This window comes from Chlorocebus sabaeus, chromosome 8 (genome assembly GCF_047675955.1).
Source record: "Chlorocebus sabaeus isolate Y175 chromosome 8, mChlSab1.0.hap1, whole genome shotgun sequence".
Classification (NCBI taxonomy): domain Eukaryota; kingdom Metazoa; phylum Chordata; class Mammalia; order Primates; family Cercopithecidae; genus Chlorocebus; species Chlorocebus sabaeus.
The window spans coordinates 143360826-143373514 of record NC_132911.1 but is presented as its reverse complement, the minus strand read 5'-3'; the positions used below and the strand labels follow the sequence as shown (position 1 = coordinate 143373514).

The 12689-nt window shown below is 52.9% G+C and overlaps 1 long non-coding RNA gene across 1 annotated transcript; it reads right to left on the bottom strand.

The window, feature by feature from the left end:
- Positions 1–4196: 4196 nt before the first annotated feature.
- Positions 4197–7861, bottom strand: LOC140712339 (uncharacterized). Its single transcript, XR_012093870.1, has 2 exons — positions 7748–7861; positions 4197–4546 (listed from the first exon to the last, which is right to left on the bottom strand). It is a non-coding gene; the product is annotated as an uncharacterized lncRNA (long non-coding RNA).
- Positions 7862–12689: the final 4828 nt, after the last annotated feature.

The following is a 12689-nucleotide window of genomic DNA, read 5'->3' as shown; positions in this document are numbered from 1 at the left end:
AAAGTAAATGATAGGCTTCATGGACTTTCACTCCTAAATGCTTACATATCCACCTTTAATAACAAAGGGTGCTTCCCCCCATAACCATGATACCATTATTGCACATGAGAAAAGAACAGTAATGTCCTATGGCATTCTAAAACTCCACTTACATTCACATTCCCCTAATTGTTCCTCAAATGGCCTCTTAAATCTGATTTGTTCAAACTATGATTCAATCAGTAGGCATACAGTACGTCACGCTGCTGCTTCCCTGTCTAGTATTTCTGTGTCCATGTCTGATAGAAGTGTGCAGTTATCTCTCATTATAATTTTATTTTTATCAAATTCTCTTTTCTTTCCTAGTATTTTTTGCTTTATATATTTGTTCCTCTTTTTTCCCCATACAGGCTTATGGCTATATATTGCTTCATTTTATATATATGTATACACACACACACACACACATATATAAATTATATATATACATTATATATATATATATATTTTTGGAGACAGAGTCTCGCTGTGTTGCCCCAGGCTGGAGTACAGTGGTCTGATCTCGGCTCACTGCAACCTCCACCTCCCTGGTTCAAGCAATTCCCCTGCCTCAGTGTCTGGAGTAGCTGGGATTACAGGCGCACACCACCACACTCAGCTACTGATTTTTTTGTATTTTTAGTGGAGACGGGGTTTCACTGTGTTGGCCAGACTGGTCTCAAACTCTTGACCTCAGGCAATCCGCCCCCCTCGGCCTCCCAAAGGGCTGGGATTACAGGCATGAGCCACTGCACCCGGCCGTTTTCTGTGTATTCCTAATACATGGCTTATTATTATCTTTTTTTTATTCTTTTTGCCTGTTGAACCCGATATGACAGTGTCTGTATTCTAATGGGAGAATTCACTTCTTTTCATTTAGAGTATTAACTTTAATTAATTAATGTAATTCCTACAATATTTTGTTGATTTTTGCCATTTTTTTGTCCTTTCCCTTTCTCTCATTTTTGATGGTCTGATTAAGTTGTTCTTCCTTCCATTTCTTCCCCTTTGTTAATTAGGAAGTCCCTACCATATCCTCCCATTGCTTTCAAAGCCACCTCCTTTTCCGTCTTATGTAACCAGGCACAGATTTCTCTAGTATTAGCTGAAAACAACGTGCCAACTATTTCACACAACAAGATGTTCTATTTCTTCCATAATTATTCTTCTTTGGTCTAAAAACGTGACACTTCTAGAGTTCTTTTATTTTCTTCCTCTCCCCTCCCCTTCAAGGATGAGACTCTGGAAAACGTCTAACTTCCCCTCCCCTCAGCTCCTAGAGGCTGCTGAGCTGTGACTTTTATGAAGAGCCTATCATCAGAATTTTCCCTTCCAGTCTGGACCTCCTATTTCAGGAGCCCTTACTCAGCACTTCCGCCGTGCAGTCTGAGACAGGTCTATCCTTATTCATTTTGATTTAATTTATCCACATATCAAGGTCTGCTGCTCACCACTGTGTCTTTCTCTTTTCATCTCTCTTCATTTCGTGGCCTCTATTCTGTCTCATTTGTTCTTGGGTTTGAGTCTTCTCCCAAGTCTTTTCCTCAGCTGGGAGATGTGGGTGATTCAGGCAGCACACTCTCAAACTTGTCTCGTTTGCCTTCCCAGGTGAGGGGAAGCTTGCCTGGGGACAGGATTCTTGGGTCAAGGTCTTTGCTGGGTGGGAAGCCAAACTGCACTCCCCAGGCATGACCCTGTGACATGCTGCAGCCAGGAAACAAGATTGGAAGTGATGTAGGACATTTCTGGGCAGAAGTTTTCAAACCCATTGCAGCATTTGTGACATTCCCTTTCCCTGCCAGGGATCATGAGACTCTTATCAGAAGAGCCTGGCCTGTCTGGGAGGGACCCCAGGAAACAGAGCTACCTGCAAAGCTACCCATTGACTCACACGAGCAGGAAATAAGCCTTTGCTGTTTTAAGCCATCGATTTTTCACTTTTTGAAATCTTTTGTTACTGTTGCATAACCTATCCCATCCTGATTGATTCAGAAACCTATAGGATATGGGCACTCTTTCTCTAGGTGTAACTCTTCTCCTGTCTGACTGGCAGCCCCTTACATGTTATAATTTTTCTTTATCAGCTCTTGAGGGCTCAGGTCTGATTGCCAAATGCCCCTGGGTAAAGGTGCTGAGATGCAGTTGAACCCAGTAGAGAGAAATTGATTAGGGAGGAGGCCTTCAGAGAAAATGGGGAGGGTCTGGGAGAGGCTAGAGAACTATCACACCAGCAGGTAGGCCTGGCCCCGGGTGAAGACAGAGGGAAAGATGAAGGAAGCCGTGGTCCCCAGGACCTGGCCTTGAATCTTTTTCCTGCATACTTTCCATGATGCCAGAAGAGATGGCAAAGCCATAGTAGAGATGAGTGCTAGGTTGGCTGAAAGTCAGGTTGGCCAAGGATACAAGGAGTGGGGGAAGGGGATGTGTTTGGAGCTGACCTGGGGGCCTTGTTGCTGATGATGAACCATGGCCATGGTGATGGCAACATGAACATATGTTCTCAGCAACATGAGCTCCCAGGGGACAGGGATGGTGCCCACCTCACCTTTGTATCATCAGTACCTGGACCAGGAATTGGCCAAATAGATGATTAACAGATGTTTGTGTCAAGAAAGAATGAACATGTGTTTTTCTCCTCTGGTCCTGAGGTTGTTGAACTCTAAGGTCTAGTCTGGGAGAGGGAGGACTCTGGAGTGGAAGCACCAAGGAGGTGTCCACCTGGACCAGAATCACAGAACCTCACTCTGGGTTAAGACTTCTCTGCCATTTCTTCCTTCTGTCTGACCACCTGCTCACTTTCCCTTCTACTGGGGGAGTTCCCCCTGCTTCTCCCCACATTCCTCTCTTCCTCCCTGATGCCCTGATCCTCCTGCTACCACCTCTACCTGGCTGGATTTGGAGTCCCCAGGACTGCTGGCGTGTAGGCGTCACTGGTGCCCTTGTGTCAGGAGAAGCAAGAGTAGCTTGCTACAGAGTGAGGTTCAAGGCTAAGGACAGAGGCAGACACCACCAGCTCACATCCAATCAGTGCTTCCCTGTGCCAGGAACTCTGCCAAGAGGAAAACATGTACCCATCCCTACTTCAAGACAGGAAAACCAAGACTCAGTCTGGTGAAGTGACCAGCCCACAGCCAAACAGCAGGTACACAGTGGAGTCAGGATTCCAAACCAGGACCATCTGACTCAAGGCCCACTCTTTTGTGCTCTCCTGAGTTAAGGTCAGAAACTGAACTAGTGCAGCACATGGCTCACATTGTAGATTTTCATCCACCTTCACCCTGCCTGATTAGCAAGGAGGCTTCATTACATCCATTCTGCAAGGGAAAAGCCTGAAGCTCTTGAGTCCAGGGCCCTCACCCCAGGACATCTTGATGCTTAGGCCAAGATCTGAACCAGGTCTGCCCAAGGGCACAGCCTGAGTTCTTGACCAATATTGCCTCCCTCCTTGCAAAAGGTGTTCTTTCCAGCCACCTCCTCCCTCAAGCATGGCGGTCCTGAAGTGCCCTTGCTCAAGTTGGCTTTGATTTGGGGGATATTCACCAGTGCTCCAGACTGCAGAGTTGTCACTACCCAGGGGAGACCAGTCTGATGCCTCCTGACGTCCCAGGAGGTGGCACCGTCTCTGACCTTATGCTCAGGAAGTTCTCCTAACCCCGTCTGGGTACCTCCGGAGTCGTGTCAGAGTCAGCCAGGATCAGAGAGAATGTGGCTTGCCCAGGGAGGCTGACCATGTTGGGGACAGATGGGGCCTGGACTGGTTGCATGGGCTTCTGCTCTTGACACATCCCAGACCAGTCTCTGGCCTTGGGCTGAGCCCTGTGTTCAATGGAGACAGGAATCTCTGCCTGGTCCCATCCTGGGCTGTACTGTTGGAATGTAGGAAGTGCCCCCAAAACAGGAGCACCACTCAAGATGTGCTTGCTGGAGAGGATGGTGGTTCTGGGCCCAGACAGAACCTCTCAGCTGGGCTGGTGGGGGCATCAGTGTTTCTTGTTCCTCTCTGGGGCCTCCTCTGACCTCCTCCCCTGAATGCTCCATTGCCTTTGCATTGCCATGGCTCCCTTGAACTCAGCTTTTGACTTGGGGCTGTGAAGTCTATGTTTCCTGAAGCTGGCCCCCACAACCGCTAAAATGGTACTGCCAGACTTCCCCAGAGGCAAAATCCGTAGGATTTGGAGTCATTTTTAAATGTATACTTTATTTTTCAAATTTTTGTGTTAAAAGGTATTAATTTTGTGATCAAAAATAGGAAGGGTAGGGGCGGGTGTGGTGGCTCACACCTGTAATCCCAGCACTTTGGGTGGCCTGGGTGGGTGGATCACCTGAAGTAAGGAGTTTGAGACCAGCCTCGCCAACATGGTGAAACCCCGTCTCTACTAAAAATACAAAAATTAGCTGGGTGTGGTGGTAATCCCAGCTACTCGGGAGGCTGAGGCAGGAGAATCGCTTGAACCAGGGAGGCAGAGGTTGTAGTGAGCCGAGATTGTGCCACTGCACTCCAGCCTGGGCGACAAGAGTGAAATTCCATCTGAAAAAGAAGAAAAGGAACATGATATTTTTTTAAAAGGGTCCATGACTCAACCTGCCACCATGAAAGAGATTTCAGGCATCGGAGTGGTGATGGGAGAGGTCTGGAGAAATAGGGACACTTCTCCATTTCTGTTCCAAGGTACTGGGAGCCAGCTGGTGTCAGTTGGTGTCAGAAGCAGCTGTGGGAACTTCACCAAACTCACCCCAGCAGCCCCTGGTCCCTGTGAGTGGACCCTGACACTGTGAAGGTGGTCAGTGTGGCCAAGGAGGCTCAGCTGTCGCTCAGTTGTTGCCCAGCTGAACCTGAGCCATGCACACCATAACCTGCACATATTTACAGTCATCAGTGATGCCGTCATGATGGCTTGAACTGGCCACTCATTTCTTGGGGGTCTTTGTCCCTCCAGAATCAGAAATACTATCAGAGAGCTCCCTAGGTCCCAGGTCCCTGTGCCCCAGAGGCCAGCAGGGATGTGGGTGCTGAGATCCCATACCCATCCAACAAGGTGTTCCATACCTCAGCACCCTCCTCTACACAAAGCACAGAGGGCGTTTCTGCGAATGCACAAGTCCAGTCCAGTCCTGCCTGTGCCTTCAGGAACCATTGCAATCTAGCCCTGCCTCCTGTCTTCCTTGGGGCCAAGGAAAGCTGACCTCTGATCTTGTCTTGTGACACTTCTCCTGGCTGCCCACACCCTAGCCACATCAGCCACCTTGCTCTTTCATGAACATGCCAAGCTCTTCCGCCCTCAGGGCCTTTGCATTCGCTGTTCCCTCTGTCATTCAGGCCTCAGCTCAAATCCCATCTCCTTGGGGACTCTTCCCTGACAGGTGCATCCCAAAGGTCTCCCCCTACACCACACACTGCCTCCTAATAATTGCCTTCTGTTTGATCATCTCCCTGCAATCATCCTCTCAGCTTATCCTGCTGGTTAACTGACTCGTTGCACATCTGTGCCATAAGCATATCTGCTCCATGCGAGAAGGGACCTTGCAGGTTCTGCTGCCTGGTCCCCAGTACCCCTTGTAGATACCAGTGGGAAGAACTGGGTTTCTGAGCTGCATCAGACTCCCTGGGGAACTCAGGATGGCCTGGACCTGGGTTCTGGGGACCCGGAAGGTGCGTGGTGTCCCCTTTTACAGATAGTTAGCTCCGTGACCTGGGGCAAGTCCCTAGAGTTCTCTGTGCCAGAGTCTCATTTGTCAAATGAGGAAGATGCCTAATTGGCAACCTGCCTTCTTGTGCTATGGGAAGGGACTTAAACTTGGATGAGCCCCTGCTGTGAGCCAGGCACATCGTAGAGGCATCGCCTGTGTTGGCTCAATGCTCACAGCAACTGTGTGAGCCGGGAATTCGCCCATTTCCCTGCCTGGGGACCAATACCAGACCCTCTACCGGGAAGCCTGCTGGGACCTCCCAGCCTGAGCTGACCAGGGCTCCTTCAGCCCCAACATGATCCCATGGGCCTCTATTTCCCAAACCTGCCATCTCCCATCAACCTCATGTTGCCAGCAAGTGAAGGGAGCAGAGAGCAGCTCAGAAGCAGTGAAGGCTCTCTGAAGCCCGTGTACTTCCAGAGGCCACCAGGAGGTAATTCAGTTTGGTAAATGTCATCCGGCCCTGTGCTGGGTGCTGTGCTGGATGCCGGGGGACACAGATGGATCGGATACAGGCCCTGCCCTTAGGAAGCTCCAGGTGACAGTGACGAGTGCTGAGGGCAGATGCTGTTGCAGTGGAGAGCTCTTAAGGCCATGGCTCAGAACAGCCTGGGGTCCAGGAAGGCATCCTGGGACAGCGCCAGTGCTTGGGGGGGCCTTTGAGGGCCTCTGAATGCACCCAGTCCTCTCTTCCCTTTCTCTGGGAGTTGACAGCGCCTGTAATGATACAAATGATACACCTGTGCGTCCCTGAAATAGCAACGGCGTGTGCAGGGACGCCGCATCACGCTGTGAAGTTGCTGCCACCTCGGCTGCGTTTGCAGAAATACCTTCTGCCACACAAAGGTGAAAATGGCAGAGGCGACAACCAGGCTTCTGAAAAGGAAAAATATTTAAACACCTTCCACAGGGATCTGTAAACTCTCGGCATAGGCACAACGAATGCTCCACGTGACTGGGCTAAAGTTAGCTCCCGCAGGGAGGGAGCTGGCTGTGTAGTAGCGTCTCCACCGTCAGCGTGTGGCGGCTGGCAGCACTCCCTGGCTGGCGGGCAGTTAGGTGGAGAGAGGAGGGCAGCATGCCCTCTACACTCGGAAGAGAATCAACATTGGCTGAGTGCAACACTGGGCACCCGGGCCTCTGCCAGAGCTGTGCGGCCTCGTATCCTGACTTCACCCGGCAGGGGACCGGCTCTTTCTCCTTGTTTCACCAACAAGAAAAGAGGCATAGAAAGGGTCCCTCACTTGCCCAAGGTCATACAGGGCACAAGTGACCACATCGAGTTTGGGACTGGGCCTGACTGGGAAGCCATGCTCATCCCACAGCCCAAGGGGGCTCCAGAGATCATCTGGGGAAAGCCAAGGATTCTGGTGATAGAGAAGCTGGGGATGCCAGGCGTGTGCTTCAGGGACAGGCTCGTGCTGTGGAGGGAGAGTCCTCAGACCCAGGGTCCAGGCCTTGCTTTGGCTCTTCACCTGTGCTGACACTTTACAGGTGTTCCGGCTCCATAACCTCAGCAGCCCTGCAGGCGAATCCCATCGCATCTCCAAGTGCAAGACAAGGAGACCTGACTGGGTGGTTTTCCTGGCCTCACAGCTAGTGAGGTCTCAACACGCTGTGATCTTTGTTTTTAAGAGCACATTTTTATTTTATCTTTATTTTTAAGAAGACAGGAGAGCTGGGTCCAACAAACATCCCCTTACTACGAATGTCCTGTTATTCTGGGCACTGGGTGGGGGTAGGTGACTGAGGGAAAGGTGACCAATGCCATTTCCTGGCCACCAGTCACTATGCTGTCTCCACATCTATTTTATTAATCAGAGCAACAAATGCCTGGAAGCCTCTGCTTTGTGCCCAGGGCACCCAGAGTGAGAGCTGGGTACAGAGACGTGTTCCCTGCTGCCCAAGAGGCCCAGCTTCTTATCCCAGCCCTGGATCGCAGTGAGAGCCTGTGGGCAGAGACACACACTGTCCTCCCACGCCCTCCCACCCCCTTGCTTTGGAACAGCAGGGTATCCCCGGAGTATCAACCCTGCCTCACCTCAGTTAATGAGACCCTCATGGCGACGTAGGTTTCATACCCACTGCAGCCCCTCTTGGGATGTGTTGGCCAGAAGAGCCTCTGCAGATTGTCCGATTGATCCTGGCAGCCGCTTGTGCTCCGTGGGGAATGTAATGTAGCTATTTATGGATCAGGCGTGGAGATGGGCAGTGGTTCAGGCTGCATTAAGAAGCCTGATATCCGCTAATCAGATTTCCTCTAATAAAGCAAGGGCAAGTGCATGTGTGCAGCTTGGTGGGGGGGCGTCCTTGGCTTAAGCGGAGAGGGCCTTGAAGGAGGGGGGCTTGGCCTGGCTTTTCCCTCCTTTGCTATGTGATCTTGAGTCTGGGACTGATCTGCTCATCATCTATTCAAATGAAATCCCTGCTCTTAAAAGTTCCCTAGCTCTGGGGCAGATCCACCCCACTCTGGGCCCAATTCCACCTCCTATCCTCTTACTGTGCAGTGTGGGCGTCAGCCATGCCAGCACCTTTGCCCATGTGGCCACAAGGACACCCCCTGGCACACCAAGAAGCTTTGAGCTTGAAAATGCCCAGGAAGACCACCAGGGCTTGGCATCTAAGGGAGAGACCCCATCCAGTTTGGGCTCATGTCCACAAGTCACCCGCTCACTTCCTGGGCAGCTGGAGGTCTAATAACTCAAAGGTCACCTGAGCTCAGTCAGGCCTGGCCTCGGTTCCCCTCTTCCACTGCTGGCTCTGCCCCTTGTCTCTCAGAAGTTCTGAGCCAGATTCCTGCCTCCCTTCCTCCTGGCGCTCACCTCATCACTAACTGAGTCCTGGGGACTCCTCTTGCCATTTTTGGATTTATCAGGGAGCCAATGAAACAAGTTCTGAGCACCTACTGTGTACCAGGGCCTGGGTCGCTCCTCCGTCTTCCATCTCAGTTTTCTGGTTGCCACACTGGCCCAAACCCTTGTGGCCCGTGCCTGGTGAAGAAGGACACTCCTTTCCCCAACTCCTGGCCCTGCAGAGGCAGTGCCTTTCAAAGGACTCCTCCCACAGCAACTGTTGTATGCTCAGAGACCCTTGGCTTTGTCACTGGCCAGTGGGAATGATAATGACAGTCTCACAGTCTTATCCTGAAGTCTTATCCTGAGTCTTGTTCTGAAGACTCAAGTTACAGCAGGGAATGCGCCAGCTCTGGCTCCACATCCAGCAGGTGGTTGAGACGTATGTACTCACCTGGATCAGCACACAGGGGCCTCCTTTCTCCGTGCCGCATACACCATCACTGCCACGCCCTCCTGGCTCCTCTCTTCTCTCACACTGGGTTTAAAATCTTCTTTGCCTTCTCAGCTGGGGCCTTGAAAGGAATCAGGTCAGTGCTGAGTCCAGGAATGGCCTTATGTGTACCCCTGTTCAAGATTCTCAGGCTGTAATAGACCCCAGCCGGAGACAGTGGTGGGATTGATTAGCAATGTCTACTCTGGCCAGAGGTGGAGGGAAGGGCAGGTTGTATGCCAGGATCAGTGAGCCCACCTGTAGTCCCACTCCCCTCTCTTTTCACCATTTGAGCCTCTTTCTCTTTGCTTTATTATTTCTCTTCCACCTCTATCTGTCTTGCTCCTTTTCCTCCCTCCTCACTATATTGGACACCCACAGACATTAGAGCCAAGGCCTTAACCTTGGGGACTCTCTCAGTCATGGCCTGGGCCATCTCTGCCATATGCACAGCCTTGTGTTCCCTGGCTCTCCTGCAACTACTTCTTCTGCCTTCCTGTGAGAGCTCTCACAAGGAACGATGACTGATGATTGAACCAAACCCTGTTCTTTCATTCTCATCAAATATTCATTGTGCACCTACTGTGTGGCAGGCCCTTTGTGGCCAGGTTGGGTCAGATGTGGCCCCTGCCCTCAAGGAGCTGACAGTCTGTTGGGGGAGAGTGGCAGTCCCCAAATGAGTCATTGTGATAGAAGTGTTCTGCCAGGAGTATATGCAGGGACACAGGGGTCTAGTCCAGCCTGTAGGGGCAGGGAAACTTCTGGAGGAGAGACCGCCAGAGCTGAATCCTAAGAGATGGGGAAGAGGGGCTGGGTGAGAGAGGTCATGGAGGCCAGATATCAGGATGGGAATGCCACGCTGAGCTTAGACTTGACCCACAGGCTCCTGGACAGTTTTCACCAAGAGTCAGCCTGTTAAGAAGGTGGCCCTGGTGGCAGGTGGAGAAGATAGCAGGAGGTTCAGCTGCAGGCAGCAGGGCCAGTGAGGTGGCTGAAGGACTAGAACTGGTGCAGGGCTTGTCTATGCAGAGCCAGAAGCGGAACCAAGACCTCCTGCCTCCCAGTAAAGGTATCTGGGCTGGGCCAGCAATTCCCCAAAGCACAGTCCTCAGGACCTGATGCTGCAGCTGAATGAGTTTGGGAAACGCTGCTCACAGCGTCTAGGGGTCACCATGCCTGTTAGCAGAACAAAGGCTCTGAGAAGTCCTGCACCTGCCCCTATTTAACCCAGTGTTTCTCAAACTGTATAACCACAGAACACACTTGTTCACATTCTGAAGAGGAGGCTGGGAACCCCTGGATGAGCATGGCTGCCTGTCTTGGAAGTGCTTTTCTCTGGAATCTGACACTGGAAGTCTAAAGTTATCAACTGTACCATCAACTGTGCAAATGTCACTGGCCTTGAGAAATCAGCTAGGAGCAGAGTGAGGAATCTCTACATCTGGCAGGGAGGCCACTGAGGAAGGGGAGACTCATTACAGCCTCTCTCTGTGATTTGAGGCCACTGGACTTCTTGGTGCCTCACCTTCCTTGAAAGTAAACAGGTCAGTGTTAAGTCCAGGAACGGCCTTATGTATACCCCTGTGTGAAAGATTCTTCAGCTGTTATAGACCCCAGCCAAAGACAGTGCTGGGGTCAATGAGCAATGTCTGCCCCAGGCAGAGGTGGAGGGAAGGGCAGGCTGTACACCAGGATCAGTGAACCCACCTATGGCCCCACTCGCCTCTCTAGCCTTCCCCATCTGTAAAATGGGCACCCCTACCTTTTTCAAAGATGTGGGCATTAATGTGACAAAGCGTTAAATATACCCAAGGAATCAGGATGTTGTGGAGAAGCAGACAGCCCGCCTTGGCTCAGATGCACTGCGGTGATGTGGAAGAAACACTGACCTGGGAGTTGGGTCCTCCCTTAGTGTGGGACCAGGATAAACTGGTGGGCCTCTCTGGGTAAGAACAGGGGCTGCAGGCACACCCACTGTGTGTAAAGAACGAAGCAAACAAGTAGGCAGCAAGCACATAGTTATAAAACCATGATGTTCTTTATTAGCTAATAAGGTACATCTGTTTTCACAGAAACTGAGGTCCAAGGGAGGCCCATGTTGGGGCTGCTGGAGGGCGCAGACAGGCTGTGAACACAGCACAAGGGCACCAGCAGCACCTGGCAGGCTTGGGACCAACTGACGGTGGCTTAAGCCCACAAGAGAATACACCTGCTCACCCCAGTTGGGTGGCTCTCATGTGTGCCACGTGCCTGCATTGGGGTTCTCAAAGAGTCAGGAAGGACCCGCCTCCCTTTTCAGGTCACCTATCTGCTGACAGCTTTATAACCAACCAGAGGAGGACTCTGATTGTTGAGGCGCACCTTCACACGTCCAAGTCCAGCCAATCATCGTGGCCCTGGGGAATTCTGGACTCAGGCCATACCTCAGTTCCACATCCTTCTCCAGGTGGGGCTAGAGTTGGGACACCCAGACCCACAGGGGCTGCGAGGGAGGCAGGCATCCAGAGGCACTGCCCCCAGCCAGACTCTCTGGGCTGCCGTGTGGCACACACCATCCGGGATGGATGCCGGGGATGTAGGGAAGATACTTGATTGAGCCCCAGGCTTTGCTCCGAGGAGCTCCCATTCCACCCGCAGGTCCAGAGCCTTGGAAGGTGGCACATGCGGGGTGTGGACGGGCGGACCAGGAACCCTCTGCTTTCAAGGCTCAGACACTGCCTGGGAGGACCTGAGTCCACGGGTCTATTCCCACAGGTGGAAGAGAGGAAGAACCAGCGTCTGGGGGCTGGTGGGTGGCCCCTCAAGGCACTCTAAGCTTGGGGCCATAAAACAGCGGGGGTCCTCGAAGGAGCGCTAGACAGAAGCCAGGGAGAAGCTTCCAGGACTGGCTCCACATCGGAATCACTGTGGGATCCTGGGCACGTGATCCTGTCTTGCTGGAAGTTTTCCCATCTGTAAAACAAGGGGTTTGGAGTAATTCATCTCAGAGGTCCTTCCAGTACGCACACAGCGGTTGCGCTTTCCTGAAAGGCTGTATGCAAATAGAGTTCCGTAAACCAAATCGAAGTGGCTCTGCAGAGCGCCGCGTCTGCCGGCGCGCCCCTCCCCCGCCCGCGCTGCCGCGGGGACAGCCTGGACTTCCCCGCAGCGAGACCGGCTGCGCGGCCGCCCCGTGGGTCGGAGTCCAGTGCCCCCTGGCGGCGCCGAGGCGGGCAGGCGGCTTCCGGACCGCGCGGAGGCCCGACGGCTGTGACTCAGGGGTGGCGCCGCTGCCAGGGCGGCGGGAGGCCTGACTGGGGTTCCGTCGTGGGCTGAGCCACGGCGCAATTAATTACCAGCTGCTGGGAATCCTTGTCGCCCGCTCGCGGTGACTCACCCGGCAGCCAGGCTCACTTGCCGAGCGCGGGGGCCTTGGTTTCCAAAATGAATCTGGGGAAAGTGCCTGCTCGGGGTGGGGCTCCCCGCTCCCTCGCCCCGCGCCCGCAGACCCAGCGAGGACCTGACGGCTCAGACGTAGCCCACAGCGCGGGCTCCCCTTCCCTGGTGGGCACCCGTGAGCCCTGGAAGTGGGGTGTAGAGAGTCCAAGCTGGGGGGCCTCGGTGAAGCACTGGGGTCCCAGACCCGCTGGGCCTAGGGTCCCTGAGGCCGGGGAGCCGGAGCACCACTCCAGAGGGCGACCCACAGAGGGGCTGGTCTC